Here is a 16,758-nt window from a genome sequence, read left to right on the forward strand (position 1 = left end):
AAGACCAGGGCACCACCCAGATCTGGGACTTGGGCAAAACGTGCTGCACCTGACCCCTAGTCCGTAGATGGGCAAGCAGAGCTGTCTTTTTGTGCCTCCTACCAGTTTATTTCCTTTTCTCAGAACAGGGATGCTTTTTCATGAGTTGTGTGCTCTTTTCCTCACAGATAGGTCCTGTTAACTGGCCCCTAGTTTCATCCTATCGCTACACTCAAGTTAGATCTCTTTTGTAAAAAAGGCAGCAAAGTGATTGGGTCACCTTATGTGCATGCTTTCTTTGTTTTATGGGATAATCCTGACTTGTTTCCAATGTAAATGAGATCCAAGTGTGGTGCGCTCATGGATAAATTGAAACTCCTTTTGGGTGACTTTCTGTTTCTTGAGCCACCTCCTTATGAATGGGGGAGCTAAAGTTCAGAACTCAGACAAACGGGCCTGATCCTCCTTACTTGGGGTCCTCAATCAATGCTACAGCACACTGGTTCATGTTCCCTGTTAAGAAGCTATTGGGTGAATTCAGACCACTTAGAGCTCAACAACCTTTCCCTATGTAGGACCTAAAGCAAATCAAACAGGTCATTTTTCAGGTGATCCTTAAAAATGTATAAGACTCTTCTGACATGCTGTTCATAGTAATCAGGTGTCTTGGAAGCATGTCAATATTGTTTTAGGATTAATTCTTACAGATCTAGAAAGGTCCTGAGTAAGTGCAGGGACCAGATTTATGCTGATGACATACTTAATCTAAATTGTGGATACCCTACAGGGCCATAAGCTGTCCCTGTAAACCTTCCGAAATGAGAATATAATGATGCTGATGATATGAAGAATTAGACATTTTATAATTTATATTGCATAAGAGTTAAAAATGGGTAAAATCAAACCAGTAAATCACACCACACTAGCTACCATTGATCAGGGCCCAAATAAAACTGATTACATTCCTTTAACAACTTAAGGAGGTATATGAAAGCACATTGTTACTGATCCTCTCTCCTTTGAGGGCTGAGTCCAGGGACCAAATACTTTACTCCTCCAGATATTAGGAATATATTACAAAAGATGTCTTTGGAATCCAAAACTCCCATTAATGACCTAAATGCTGCTAATTCTGTTTTTTTTTTAATAACTGGCATATAGAAAGAAAAAAAAGGAACTAAAATTAAATGAGACAACAGGAAGCTTGCACAGCGTCTCACTGCATTACAGGGCAACCAAATGTCACCTGTTGACATCTCCTCCAAGGAGAGGAAGCTGATAAACATCAGGTCTGCCAACAGAAGGATCGCTGGAAGAGAAACTGTCCTAATTCTATGTGTCCTCCCGAGTCACCTTGCACTAACTGTGGCAAAACAGGGCACTGGGAGGCTCACTGGCTTGAGGGTCACAGGAACCCCAGTCCAGAATCCCAGCTGTCCCTGGAATGAGGAGGCAAAGGCTCCACTCAACCCTAGCCGGGCATCACTGTCAGCAGAATGGAGCCTCAAGTAACATTGAGTGTTGCAGATCAGACCAAAAAGCTCCTCTAGGGGGGCCTCTTATTTTGTCCTTACCTCCTGGTATAGTTAGCTTCTGGTTGTGGGCATCAATGGGACCAGTGATGAAATGCCTTACTCCTCCTCTGTGTTTAGAAAATAGTTTTCTCTTTAACTGTGCCTTCTTGGTAATGCCTAAATGTCCAGTCCCTTTACCTGGCCAAGACTTATTAACAAAGATGGAGGCTCAGATTGTCACCTAGCAACCCCACAATTGTGTTAATAGTTGCCTCTCCCAGCAGTGCTGATAATGCCTCTATTCTTACTGACTTTCCTATCAAACTCCAGGTATGGGCCTCTAACATGGCTAGGAGAGCAATTACCACTATTCCAGTGGTGATTAACTAAAAGAACCTCATGCCTTCCCACTCTGTAAACAGTATTTTCTCCAGCCTGAAGCCTGCACAGGATTACAACCTTTAATAAGTTTCTTTGTTATGGGCTTTTAGTGCTGCATCAGTCACCTCATAAAACCCCAATTTTAGCCCAATGATGATTCTGTTTAGTAGAATAACTCAGTGTTTGATTGAGCCAGTTATTCCTATACATCCAGTAGTCTCAAACCTCTGCTACTGGGCCAAATCCTTCAAGTACTCAGTGATTTACAGTCCTAGCCTTTAAAGATGCCCTCATTTGCATCCCAGTAGCCCCAGAGTCCCAATTCCTTTTTGCCTTTGAGTGGACTGATGAGCTGGGTTGGAAAAAACAAATTACCTAGATTGTCCTTCCTCAAGGATTCAGGGATAGTCCCTGTATTTTTGAACAAGCATTGATGAGAAGCTTAAACTATTTAACCTTGGCCAGGTGTGCTGGTGCATGCCTGTAAACGCAGCACTCAGGAGGCTAAAGCAGGAGGTTCACCAGGAGCTCAAGGCCAGCCTGGGCTACACAGTGAGTTCAAGGCCAGCCTGAACTACACAGAGAGACCCTGTCTCAAAAAACCAAAACCAAACAAACAAAATTATTTAACCTTAACAAATGACTGTTATACAATATGGAAATGATCTTCTTATTTGTTCTTCTTTCCTAATAGAGACTTGAGATCATTTGGAGAAGACTTTAAGTTCCCTGGCTGACAGAAAACATCAAGTTTCAAATTCTAAGGCCTAATTACTTTCCCCAAAGTTCACTACTTAGGGTTTGTTTTAACCCTAGGGCATTGAGCTCTTTGAAAGGAGCACACACACATTTTCCAGGTCCTTCCAGCCCCTAACACTAGAAAACAACTTCATGCTTTCCTAAGCCTAATTGGCCACTGTCGACTGTGAATCCCTGAGTATTGCCTAAACTTTTATGTGAATCCCCAAAAGGAAATAATGCCCAAGCTCCCCTTTCCTGGGATCAGGAATAAAAGGCCTGTAGTAAACTAAAAGACCCTACCCTCAAAGCCCCTCCTTTGGGACAGCCACATCCTGACAAACCTTTCAGGTTGAGCATCAAGGTGTAACTTTCGGGGCCCTTACCTAGGCCTTAAGATCTATTCTCAGGCCTGTAGGATATTTATCAAAGTGGCTAATCAGCAGTAGCCCAAGGGTTGTCAGGATGTATCCCAGCAATATCTGCTTCAATTATTTTTATGGAAGAATCCCTTCAGATCCCCTTTGTCTGTCTACATTCCTCAATAAGCGACTTCTCTGTTAGGGTCTAAAGGGTCCCTTTGGCTCACACACTCTTGTCTTGTACACAATTAAGCTTTATTACTTGATGATAAATGTCCTGAAGTGTCTATGGATCTTCTACGCTCAATCCTACTACTTTTCATCCTGCTCCTGTGCTCAGTCCATCTGACCAAGAGGGAAATAAATGAGGTTGTCCATGGTGTCTTGATGCTGTTAATCTTACTTGTAGTGTCGTGGCCAACAAGACCTGGAAGACTGGCCTCTTCGTAACTCAGATGTAATCACTGAAGCTGGTTCTTATATAAATGACAAGCTGTATATGCAACTGTTTCTCTTACAGATACTATTGAGGCCTGACTCCTGTCTCCAGGGATATCAGCACAACTGACTAAATTAATTGCTTTGACTTATGCCTTAAAACTAAGTAAGAACAAGCAAGCCACAATATGCATTGATTCCAAATATGCCTTTCTAGTGCAACAAGCAGAAGCTACTTTAACACTAAAAATAGTCCTAAAAAATACAGACCTCAGGTATTACCCTTATTGCTGGCTGAAATAGCTGTAGTCCATTGCAAGGGCCATTAGGATCCACAAGGAGGCAGTAGGAAGCCAAAGAACTGATACAGTGGCTAAATGAACAGCTCAGCCTCCTGAGCCTATATGGTCTCTGATCCCCCACATTAATCCCTCACCTTTCGTCCCCTACATGTAAGCCAGAGGTGATCCCGTGGCCTCGAACCCATGTCTGCATTCAGGAGCCAAATGGATGGTTTATATCAGGAAATCTCCTCCATCTCCCTCACTCAGTGCAATGAAAACTGTCACAAAATTAAGCTTGAAGGTCAAGGAGTTCCAGTGATTAGCATACATTCCAAGGAAGTGAAGGAAAGCCAAGTCTCATATCAAGCTTTCCCATTAGGAAAAGCAAGCAGAGTGTGGCATCCCTTTCACCTGCCTGTTTCAGCTACTAGCACTGGGCATGCCCAGCTCAGATCTCTCTAGCGCCAGCAACAGCCACTGGAGTTGTTCAAGGAAGTGCCCAGGGCCAGAATGTCTGCTCTTACTAGGGTCCGCACACCCCTTTCCTCACATTCCTTTGGCTCATCCTAAATGGTGGTGAGGTTTCTAGCCCTCGGCTAGCGTTTTCAGCCTGGTAATATGCTCCAGAGAGAAACTATGGCAAGATAGAGGCAGTTCCTTTCTTTCCTTAATGTCTATTCTGCCTAGAGCTTTCATCAACCCGTACAGATCTCTGAAAACTGCTTTCTGTTCTACAAATGTAATCATCCACGCTGGCATGGCCTTACCTTAAAAACAGGTCAGTCTGCCCTGCCCAAATGGTTTTCCTGATGGACGAGAAGGAGAGAAGGAAGTGAGAGTCTTTCACTAGCCTAAGGCAGAGAGACAAACAACTGGGGCTAAGAGCTTCCTCATTCATTTTCTGAGAGTATAAGGATTAAATCTAGACCACTTTTTAAGAATACAGCCCAAGGCTAGGTCATCGAGAATAGGAAATATGAGACTCATCGCGAGTTCTATGAAGATGTTTCCTACACACACAAAGAGTCCTTTAGGGTGATGAACCTCCTGTCCCCGGGGACCCAGGAATGTGCCTCCTTTGGAGACTCCTTCAACAGCGTTGTTCTCTGACCCATGAAAGTGAAGGCCAGCTTCACTCTGGAGTCAACATTTGACTGATCAGATCAGACCAGATGAGCTAGCAAGACAATTGGAGAGGTCCAGTCATGAGCCAAACACTGAATGGTCACAGGGACGGGATATTACCATCCTGGTGAGATTGAAAAACCTGGACACCTGAGTCCTGGAATCTTGCAGCTAAAGGATCAGCAGAGGAGACAGACTCCCTCTGGATACACTGTCACTTCCAGCTGTGTTATTTCTTGAGAAAGGGCAGGGGAGAATGGAAAGGAGAATGCCCATTGTAACAGTAGCTTTCTCTGTAAGTAAGGCAGGGCCAGGGATTTAGCTCAGTGGTTTTGCTGCCTGCTGCGTAAGTGCAAGGACCCAGGTTCAATCCCCAGTACCAAAAAAATAAAAAGAAATCTATGTAAGTAAGGCACAGGAACTATAGGGAAGAGATATAAGGATACCCAGAAAAAACAAACAAGTCCAGAGTACAACTCTCATCTATATCCTAGATGTGATCATTATTAAATGGAGAAAAAGGGGAAAAAAATATACACTCTGCCATATTTTACCTCCTATCAGTCTCCATTTGCTGGATTTAAAGTTTCTCAGAGTGATCTCAGTAGGACCTCCAATATGAGAGTTAATTTTATATAAGCCTGGGTTGTTTCCCTAAATTGAAGAATAAATTTGAGGATATAAGGAAGAATTTAGGAGGGTGTTTATTAGAAATAAGAAGATAAAAAGCTCTGGGTGGATACTCACCAACAAGGGAAAAGTTCAACATGCTTTCTATGTCGTGGCCTTATATAAATAGGCAGAGCATGGGGGCTTGTTTCAAAGGAGATAAGTTCAAAAGAGTTCTAAAAGAAAGTGGTTATCTTGCATTTCTAATGTTTTCTCCAGTCACCTCAGAGGCAGAGAGGGAGTGTCAACTAGTTTAACACGTCTTCTTCCTGGGAGGAAAAGTCCTTATCCTCCTTTTTATTGGAGCTTCATCTTCTTATGTTTAACTTTTCATCTCTAAGCATGGCTTAGCTGTTTGATTAGCTCTTAACCTGGGTGGGCTATTTTCTTTTCTTTTATCTAACTATATCTTCAGTCCTCTCTGACTGACCACTAATAATCATTCCAGGGTTATGGAAATTATTACCCATGTAAACATGGAGCCAGCTCTTCCACGAAATTAGGAAGACGCACAGCTGGCAAACCTATTCTTTCTAATAGACTTAGTAAGGAAGCTCTCGGACAGACTTGAATTCAATAATGTGTACTAAACAGAAACGCTTTAATTGCTCTCACTTCTCTATTGTGGTTACCCATAGCGGGTGTCTGCTATCCAACTCAACTTCTATTGAGTACAATAAGGAGAGGCTTCCGGCAGTATTGAGCTTTCCTCAAGCAGACATTGTAAGGGAGGAAGTGGGGTCGGGGTGCTGCTGGGTCACCCGATGGACACAGCCCTGTGCAGCCCAAAGCTCTGCTGGATTGATTTGTTCAAGTCTCTTAGGGCAGGGGCTTGGACTGTGCTTTCAGAGGGTTTTGCGGGCTGAGGGCTTTGCAGTTCTCAGTGAGTCTCTGTCAACCTGTGTGGCCCACAAAATTGTTTATGAATTGTTTATGAGTGGAGAAATGCAGTTCCCACTTTGCTTCACATGTGTTTTCTTTGCTTATTTTTCTCCACTGGCTCATTTATTTTGTGGAGTTCAACCAGACTGCACCAATTACCTCCAATCCTTTTTATTCTCATGGGAAAAGTCACTACGAACATTTCTACGTCTGTTCTTCAGGATGCTACGTTTTAGTGGAAGAAAAATATTAAATGTGGCAATTTCTTAGAGCCAGGGTCCTCAACCCCTCGGTTAAGAACTGGACCACACAGCAGGAGGTAAGTGGTGGATCAGCAAGCAGTTTCATCTGTGTTTACAGCCACTTCCCATCATGGTCATTATTGCCTGTGCTTGGCCTCCTGTTATGCAAAGCATTCGATTCTCATGGGAGGGCAAACCATACTGTGACCTGTGCATGTGAGAGATCTAGATTACCCATTCCTTGTGAGAATCTAGTGCTGATGATCTGAGGTGAAGCTGAAACAGTGATGCTAGCACTAGGGAGTGGCTGCAAATACAGGTGAACATTAACAGAGAGGTCTGACTGTGCAGAGACCATCATAAACCAATCACTTATAGACTCACATCAAATCCCTATCAGTAAGTGGCAAGTGACAATTAAGATGTCTCCAGTGGCAGCTTTATAGGGGCAAGGGAACTGATATACTTCAGCTATACAGCTGCATTTCATAGCAGGCTTAAGTCAGAATCTGGCACTTATTTTTGTCTGTGAATGGCCCACCCTTTATTGAATTTGTAACTGTCACCCACACCTCTTTCTGACACTATACATTTGTCACAGTCATAATTTGAGTCCATAATCAGAGTCAGAGTCCATAGCTAACCCTAGACAAAATGAGTAAAAAACAAACACAGCTGGTGAGCTGCTTTGAAAAGGGAGAAAGACCCAGAGATGAGACAGCAGAAATTTCTAAGATGCCAACAAAAAGAAAGCTGCATTTAAAAGAAAATACCAATGGGCTGGGGATTTAGCTCAGTGGTTCCGCTGCCCGCCTTGCAAGCGAAAGGTCCCAAGTTCGATCCCTGGTACCAAAAAAAGATAAAACTGCTTTGCCAAGAGGAGACACCCTGGATTAAAAGACAAGTCTTTGGAGTTTTCAAAAGGAGAAATCACGGACACGAAGAACAGAAGTAATTATTGACGACCTTCACCTCACTGAATGTCTTCACTGAGAGTGTCATTCTTAGGGGCTGCCATACTGCTAAAGCTGAGAAGCCCTCTACTGGTGAAGAGCTGAGCCTGCCTGCTGCTAAGGACGTTTATCCTGAACTTTCAGGAAAGGCTGTGGTTCAAAAAGTAGCACATGTTGCTTTTTTTTGTCTATTACTATACAGTGGACCCCCCCAAAATTCACGGGTATTACATTCCTAGAGCACCCACAAAGTGTGAAAAATCACGAATTTCAGATTTGGTCAGAAAAATGCCTATAAATGCCTATTTTTATAGTTTAAATCCTAAATATGCTATGCCTCCTACAGTTCTGTAATTTAATTTAATAAAATACTGTATGCATAAAGCCTTAGAAGGTGCAGAGTGTTTTGGCGAGAACACCCAAGCCAGCTACACGTGGTACAGCACCCTGCTATGATGCAGGAATGCTAGTGCATCTGCCAGAGATGTGTTACAGGGCAGCAGTCAATCAGCAGCAAGGAGAATTGAATAACGCTCTCGGATTGGCTACTTGCAAACTTCTGGCCAAAACAACAATTGCGGAGGATATTTGCAGTTTCATGAAATTGCGGGGGTTTCCTCGAACAATTATTAGTAAGATTCTAAGAAAAAATCCTCAAACAACTGAGGCTTCGCACTCTGAACTGTGACTTCAAGGGGGTATACTGTAACTCAAAAAATTGATGAAATAGCTGAGGATATTGAAGCATAATTGTGAGAGAGGATTAATAGGTAACCATGGTATGAGATCTGGGTTGATGAATTTATCAATGTGACAGCAAGACAACCATGCTTGTTTTGTTGCAATATATTTTTTCAGAATGTGGATGAGGATATGTTATGTGCACTTTTGTTGTCAACCAATACCACAGCTGCAAAACTATTCAAGTCTTTGAATGACTACTTGCCAGGAAAACTGACTTGGGTATTTTGTGTTCATTTATGCATGGATGGAGCAGTGCCAAGACTTGAGGGCTTTCTGGTGTCATTACTTGGGTAAAAGAGGTCACTTCTGATGAGAGTCTATGCACTAGCATCCAGAGAGAAATGCTGGCTAGTCAAAAAATTCACCTAAACTTAACACTGTTTTTCAGAATGTGATTAAAATTATTAACCACATTAAAATAAATGCTCTTAACTCATGTTTGTTCACACAGCTCTGTGAGGAGATGGATGCAGAGCACACAGATCTTATATCAGAAATGACATGACTCTCTAAAGTTAGATCACTGGCCAAAGTGTTTGAGTTATGAGAACTTCTTGAGATTTCTTTTATAAAAACAGTCACCACTAGCAGCACATTTCAGTGTCATAGAATGAGTCATGAACTTGCTTACTGTGTGACATATTCAACTGCTCAATGAACTCAATCTGTCGCTTCAAGGGAATATGACAACTATGTTCAAGTTGGTAGATAAAGCGGCATTCAAAGCCAAACTGGAATTATGGGGGTAATGAGTGAACATTGGGAGTTTTGAAATGTTTCAAACTTAGAGGAGATTTTGAAACTGAGTCAGGACCTTCTTTCTCCTGGATGGTGCATGATCACCCATCTCAGCTTTCAAAAGAATATGATGTTATTTCCCACTAAAAAAAGACCCCTGAACTGGAAAGGAGTGGATCTGCAACTCATTTATGAATAAGCCAGGTGAAGTGACTTCATCCATACTAGAAGAGGATCGGATGCTTAAAATTACAAATGATGGTGGCCTTAAAAGTCTGTTTTAGACAATGTTAATCTCCACACATTCTGGATTAAGTCAAGGTGGAATATCCTGAAATTGCCTCAGAAGTACTGAAAAGCCTACTTTGTTTCCAACTTCCTGTCTTTTTGAAGCAAAGTTTTCTTCAGGGACACCAATCAAAATGAGATTACAGAGTGGGCTGGACATCGCAACACAGTTCAGGTGTCACTGTGTCTCCTCACTCCCAGAGGGAACTGTCTAGTTACAGGAAAACACTCTCAAGCCTCCCACTAAATCTGCATTATGGGGAGCTGTATAATTGTTTCATTATATACCACAATGTAACAGTAATAGGAATAAAGCACATAATGAATGTATTGCACTTGAATCATCCTGAAACCACTTCCCTTGCCTGCCCATGGAAAGACTGTCTTCCTGGAAACTAGTCCCTGGTGCCAAAATGGTTTGGGACCACTGGTTCAAAAAACAGTTATAGTAGGATAAAATGGAATGAATATAATGGCAGTTTTATACTCGAGCGTATAAAAGTGATCTGGCTAACATATAGAACTAGATCATAAAGACAGCTTGTGCTGTGTGGGCCTCTCAGGTACTTTACCAGAGCACCCACTGCCACCCCTGGCAGTCCTCAGGCCTGAAGGGACAGGAAGACACTGGTAGCATCAGCCAGCTGCCATGAGAGACTATGTCCCCACATCCCACACTGGGCCAACTTGCCCAGACTCCGAAGGTGGCACAGTGACTGCTGTGTCCCGGGCTGCCACGCTGCAGCCCCCAGAAACACCCAGAGCCCTGGGCCATGCCAGCTTTGCCTTTGGCCCCACCTGCACCCAGCAAGGCCTGGTGCCCAGCAGGAAGGCACCTGTGGGTGCTGCTCCAAGTCAGAGGCAGGGGCCGCCCAAGGACCTCAAGGTGTTTAGCTCCCATCCCGGCAGGCAGTGGGTCAGTCCTGGGAGCTCTGGAATGCAACTCAGCCTCTGCATCGTGCCCACCTCAGGACATGGACTAAAGTCCTTGGAGCTGGCCCTTGGCTTGGACTGGACCTCCAAGGAAGGGCACCTGTGCAGTGGTTGGAGGCTCTGTCCTCCTCAGCCCTCTGGGGAGAGGCCTCCACCCCACCCTCCTTCAGCCAGCTCCCCTCTCCCTTTTCCTCACTCCCTTTCCTGGCTTTGTCCCAGGCTGCCTCAAGAAGAAGGGTATGCCACCACACTTGTGAGCCTCAGCCCAGTGGAAACAGGCCAGGTAACTGGACTAGGCAGAGCCTACCCTTCCTGTGATCGCTAAAAGGGACACCTTGCTGCCCCGAGAAGAGGTGGGCTTGGAGGGGCTGGAGACAGGAGGCAGGAGCTTGTCCAGCCCTGGGCTTTCTGTGCTCCAGGAAGGCAGACCTCATGCTCTTCCTTGGCCTCGTCATGCCCCTGGCCCCAGGAGGGGAGAGCTGAGGCCAGAGCTTCCGGCCAGGCCAGGAAGTGGCCCTCACCTGCACCAGCTGTGGTCTCTGAAGGGCTCTGCTCCCACTCACCCTCCAGTGGCTGGGCACTGGAGGCAGCTGTGGTCTGGAGAGAGTGATGGGAACAGCAGGACGTGCCTACATGGTCTTACTCGTGCTGTCCTAACAAAGTACAGGCAATGTAGAACCAGAGATTTATAGTGCATAGCTCTGAGGTCCAGAATTCTGGAGCTGAGGTATCTGCAGGGCTCCCTCTGGAGGTGTAGGGAGGGTCTGTTCCAGGCCCCACCCTGCTTCTATGGCTTGTGGACCCGGTGCACCTCCCCACAGGGGGTTTCCCTAGTGTGCTTTTCTGTGTCTGAAGCTTCCTTTTCACAAGAACACAGGCTGTGCAGATTTTCTTGTATATCCTTTACAACGTTGCATCTGAAAACGGAAATTTACGGATATTTTGAGTGAATTTTTGGCTAAGCCATACCGTTTGTGTCAGTGTTCCTTGCCTAAAGGGTTAGGATCTGGGTTAGGGTTTCATGTTTACAATCAGGGTAAGGGGTAGACACGGTTGCAGCCCAGCCAAGCTGACCTGGCCTTGTACCACCACATCTCATCCCAACACCAGTGAGATCTGATGTGTAGGATCACTGCCAAATGCTCTCCAGACCATTCTTCTGTATCTCAAAAGTGTCCTCAATAGCAAGCGTTCTTTTCTTCTTCGGTTTCTTCTCAAGTCAAATGAGTCCTAGGGAAAATCGCCACCTGTGGGCCCTGCCGCTCTGAGCTGGGTATAGTTACAGTGGCCTCTCACAAATGTCTTTCAAAATTTGTCACTACCATGAACTAAGCAAGATTTAAAACTTTTTCAAATGATGTTGGAACAATGTACACTTCTATGGTCTAGTTTTTACACCTCACAGCACTCTTACCTGAGTCTGGACAACAGGAAAGTAATGGCAGGCTGGTCGTGTTCTCACCAGTGTCAGATGCAGGCAGGACCAGTCACATCCTCAGCAGGCATGCTGCAGCAGCCAGCTCCGTCTGCAGCCTGTCTGTCCTCCATCATGCACTGTGCAGCTTGGCTCTGCTGCCCAGGAAGGCAGGTGGCTATATTCTGTGCCACTCTTGTCCTGCCTTGTCCTCACCTTCCGGCTCCAATCCCATTTATTAATGCACACCTCCCTTCTGCTCTGAAGGATCCTGGTCCTCCTTCTGGAGCTTGCTCACATTGTTTCTGGAAGGCTTTTCTAGATTCTCTTCATCCAGAGCAGAGTTGAACCCTCCCTTCCTCCTCAGGGTGCTGGTTGTACCCATTTAATGGTGCAGGTCACCTTCTAGGTGGTGTAGACTTTGACCTGAGACCTGGATAATAGCTCCTCAGACATACACTGAAACTTGTTCTGCATTATATTAGTGAGACTTAGGGCAATATTGGCGTATATTAGATCCCCATAAGTTCTGGTCAAATATAGTAGACAGTGGGGAGAATGAATAAATGGATAAATGAGGAAATGCAGGAAAAGCTAATGAGCAGTTCCCCCTGGCCACATCGGTACCTCACTGCCACACACAGTGTCAGTCGAGTCCATGCAGTGCCCTGTGGTGACCAGCATGGGTGGGATGCTGCCACCTCCCCAGAGTCCCTGCATGCTAGTTCCTGGCACTGAGGAGGGGAGGGAGTGGGCAGCATACACTGCGTGACAAATCTATTGTCAAAGCACACAGCCCCAGGATGGGCAAAGTGTGAGCTCCACACACATGCACCTCCTCATCCCACACAGTGAGCTCAGGGCTTTGTCCTCAGAGGCTCTGAGCTGTCTGCCCACCAGGAGGAGTCCTCCAGGCTGGGTGGTGCACTCAGAGGTGCATTTCCTCTAAGATGGGGATGCAGCATTAAAAGAAAAAGGAGAAGGCCCAGGCACTGCCCCTTGCTGATTCCGGGACAGTCCACTGCACCTGGGCCAGCCATGCACTTGCACAGACACCAGCACACTATAATGCACCTCTTCCCAACAGCCAAGTGGACCAAAATGCAAACCAGAGGAAGGAAACCTTGAGGCTTTATGCAGACAGCATTGCTGAAGGTCCACCCTAGCCTATTTTCTGTAAAATATTTGAGGCTCCATGATTTATAAAGAAAGGGGTCTGTTTCCCTCACAGCTCTAGAGGCTTGAGAGCCCACACAGTGTGGTGCTGAGTGCAGGTACTGCCGGGAGTGCACAGCGTGCATGGGAGGGAGGGGCCCTGTGTGGGAGCCTTGGCTGGAAACAGCCCCATTTCAAGAGAACCAGCCCAGGACCCGAGCCCTGACTGGCTCACTCCATAGCACTAGTCCTCCTGCGAGAGTGGAGCCACAACGTCTTCTCCTGGTCCCTCCTGGTGTCCCACCTCAGCACTGCCACAGAAGAACCCAGCTCCCAGCTCGACTGTGGAGAGACAAACTACATCCAAGTTATAACAAGGCCTTGGTGAAGAAACAGGAAACAGCTAGTCGGGGTGAACCCCATCCTCACTGCAGGTACAGTGAAATTTTAGGAAATTCCATGTAAATTGCTGCCATTGTTTCAGCAGCACACTTTAGCAAAGGCGCTTGACTAACAGTGCTATCTTGGCATTCTGCATGTGTCAGAATGGCACAGCCCTCCAGCCTGAGGGACAGACTCCACCCTCCCTTATCTTCCTTTTCTGTTCCCCACCTGCCTCCCTGGCCCAGCTCCGTCCCTCCGCCCTACCCCCTTGGCCTTCCCATTGGGGTCAGGACTCTGAACCAGGGGGGTGGCGGTGCTAGATGGTGAAGACCAGAGAGGGAACCACAGAGGAGCTCCACATCTGCTTCTGGGCTCTGGCTTCTGCTCCTCTCGGGAGGGAGCTCAGCTGCTAGTGTATGAGCTCTCACACCCCCACGTCAGGGTTGTCTGCAGCATCTCTGCTAGATTCACTTTAAAATGCTCAGAAGCTGAATGAATTTCTCTAGCTAAAGTTTCTCTTTTACAATGAGTGCTACTGTCGGAACAGACAAGACCCTTAGTTAAGGCTAGACTAGGGACACAAGCCCTTGACGAATCAGGAGGAAAGCAGCCTCTGTGATCCTCTTGAGCCTGTGAGCAGCAAGAGCTGACAGGTTGTGGTTTGGCACCTTCCTCTGTGCAGACAGTACTGCCTACCCTAGCTCCTGTCTGTGTATGTTGCCATTCCTGCTCAAGTCTCATTAGCCCACAAACTGCAAATCCCTAGCAATAAGCCTGACGTTCAGTCAATCAAGTGCTAGCCCTTGTGGGGTGGAGACCTGGCCCCTACAAAATAGGACCACTGCCCTATATTCAGTGGTTACCAGCTCTGGGGCCCCTACTCTTGGAGTGGCTTTGTACTGCTTCCTTTTGCAATAAACTTGCTTTTGCTCTGCTCTGTCTTCTGACTCCTCTTCCTCTTTCTACATCAGAGATACAGCTCAGAAGCTCAGAAAAGTTTTGGAGGTAGGCTGATGACCCCAGACCCACTGGATGCAACACTACCTCAATAATTCTCCAGACCAGGTTACAGTAAGAGCCATAGGACTTGGTGTATGATTTCATGGTTCCTGAGTGCTTTCAAAGACCTGAACCCTGTTCATCCTCACAACACCCACTTCATGCAAAGAAATGGAGACCTAGAGGCCCGGATGAGTCAGAGCTCTCACCTATGACTTCTAGCCTGAAATATGGACATTACCATTCTTACTCTACTTCTCCCAGAAGGTTTTTCCCATTTTCTTGCAAAACTGGAGGCATATAAAAAAATCTATAATAGCGAAAAGCTACTTTCTTTATTTCTTCTCTCATTTGAGTTTAGCCAAACCCTTAGGCAATCTACCCTGCCTGAAATCTCTCCCCACTCTGAGCATGGGCTGCCCAGGCCCCACACAGGGAGCCCTCCAAGGCTGGCCTCCTGCAAAGCACCCAGGGTCTTCCAGCTGCTAACCTGACGAAGTCCTGCCCGGGCCTTGTTTCTTGTTTGCCCAACTACTAATCAGATTCAAAGATCTTTGACAAGGGTCTTACACACACATACTGCCAGTATGAGGGTAGAAGACACATTGCCTCTACTTTTCCAAGCAATAGAGACAGTGGTTTCCTGGTGACAATGTTTCACTGTCATACACTGTGCTGACCACATCTGATAAAAGAAAGGGGCTGTGGCACCCACACTGAGCCATGGGGCACATAGCTGGCTTTGTGGAACTTTCCAGAACCCAAGTCCCGGAGCTCTGGACAGAGCCACCTCCCCTCCAAGAGGGCCTCTGTGTAAGATTGTTTACACCCTGGCCTGCCTGACAAATTAAGCTCAGCACTCTCCCCAGTCCTCTCCAGGCAACTCACATATGAATGTCTCTCTGCTCAGGGCCGGAGCTGATGTTTTCAGAAATAGCTACTGGTTTGGCCTAGGACCCAGTGACCTAGGTCTGCCCCCAAACTTGGCCCACTCCATATTTAAACATCCAGGTTGGGGCTGGGGATATAGCTCAGGTTTAGGACATGGATTAGAGTGCTTGGGGCCCTAAGTTCCATCCCCAGCACACACACAAAACTCAGACTGGTGGTTCAATCCCAACAGCAGCCCTTTCCTGAAAGCCTCACAGCAGAAAGCAAGCAACACTCCATACGAGAGCGGAAAGCTTCTGCTGTGAATGGCAGATCTGTTGACAGTGGTTGCAGGGAACTTTGGGCAGAGAGGATTTGGCAGAACACAAAGGTTTGGAGTTGGCTTCAGCACACAGCTCCCTGCCTGGCTGTTAGGTCTTGAGAAATATGGACAAAGGGTTATTTCCCTCTTCTTAATGAGGCTATTGGGCCAAATGTTCCCAAGATGTCTTGAGAAATTTGCTGTCCATTTTCAAACAAATTCTTCCAGAATCATTTCCTTGAAACCCCAGTTTATTTAATTCCTTAGTTCTAAAACAGAATGCAACTCTGAAACGAATTTGCAAAGGGCAAGATGACAATCCTGTAATCTGCTGTAAACGTTGTCAGAAACATCAGAAGCAACCTTGCTGGCTGAAGCCAGGAAAATGTTCCTTTCCACTCCTCTACTTCACATACCAGAAATATGCAGCTCATTTCATATGACATTTGCTCAAGGTTATGATAACAACTCACTGTCTCTCCCAGTGATATATCTGTTCCGGCCCTTCCCAGCCCAAGGTCCATGTACTTGCCTTTCTTCAAAGTACATTCACTTTCAGTCATCTGGGCCAGAAAGTTCCTGCTTCAGAGCTGAAGGTAAGGACATTTTCTACTAATTTCTCAGCTTCCTAAAAGTGTTTGGGCCATGAATAGAGCAGCTGGGCCCAAATCTGAGAAAAGGCTATATTCAGAATTCCTTCTAATAGCTCATCTTTTGAATTATGGCCTTTCATTCTTTCTGAGGGAGTATATTATTTTTCTAATTAAACTATAACAATAAAGTTTATTGCTTTTATGCCTAACTAAAATTACCTTTCCTATTAATCAGTTTATTAGCTTCTCTATCCATCTTTAAATTATCATCAAGCTCTACAAGCTACTACAATTCTTTAAATCCTACAGCCAATTTTTTTCCCAATGGAATTAAGATTGAAAAATTCATTCCTTTCATTCCTTCCTAAGAGCACCCTTTACCAGATTAGGCTTTCTTTTAAGAGCATGGAAGTTTTCCTGCCGGGCACCAGGGCTGGCGCAGGTGTGTGAGCAGCCCACTGGCATGCACAGGTGGCCCCAGGGCCCCAGGGCCATGCAATGTCCTCTGCCTTTCTTCTTGCCTTTCTGGCTTCCTTGGCAGAAATGCAGGGAACAGGATAAACAGGAATTAAAGGACATTCATCGCCACATACTCCTCCAAAGTGGTCATCACCTGGAGAGCACTTGGCTGCTGCAGACTAGAGACGTGCCTAGAAGGGAGGCCAGGCTTTGGATAAATACAGCTACTCTTCACATTTTTACTTTTCTAAGCTGCCTTGAGATAACATCCCCACTCACACACACACACCAC

General features: G+C 45.8%; 2 protein-coding genes across 5 annotated transcripts in view; one reads left to right on the forward strand and one right to left on the reverse strand.

Annotated features, from left to right (window-relative positions):
- The window catches only part of Rnmt (RNA guanine-7 methyltransferase), a 208,898-nt gene that overhangs the window by 35,679 nt on the left and 156,461 nt on the right, over positions 1 to 16,758 (reverse strand). The window lies entirely within an intron of this gene.
- Mc2r (melanocortin 2 receptor) overlaps positions 15,869 to 16,758 on the forward strand; it is a 38,079-nt gene continuing 37,189 nt past the window's right edge. For 2 of the 4 annotated variants that reach the window (XM_021265307.2, XM_021265308.2), the window contains exon 1: positions 15,869 to 16,010. The gene's annotated coding sequence lies outside the window, so the exon portion shown is untranslated. The remainder of the gene's footprint in view (positions 16,011 to 16,758) is intronic. The other 2 variants (XM_004853291.4, XM_087211141.1) reach the window with 2 other exon arrangements.

Source organism: Heterocephalus glaber, unplaced genomic scaffold (genome assembly GCF_053883595.1).
Source record: "Heterocephalus glaber isolate CG9 unplaced genomic scaffold, H.glaber_assembly_v1.0 deba00001300, whole genome shotgun sequence".
Classification (NCBI taxonomy): Eukaryota; Metazoa; Chordata; class Mammalia; order Rodentia; family Bathyergidae; genus Heterocephalus; species Heterocephalus glaber.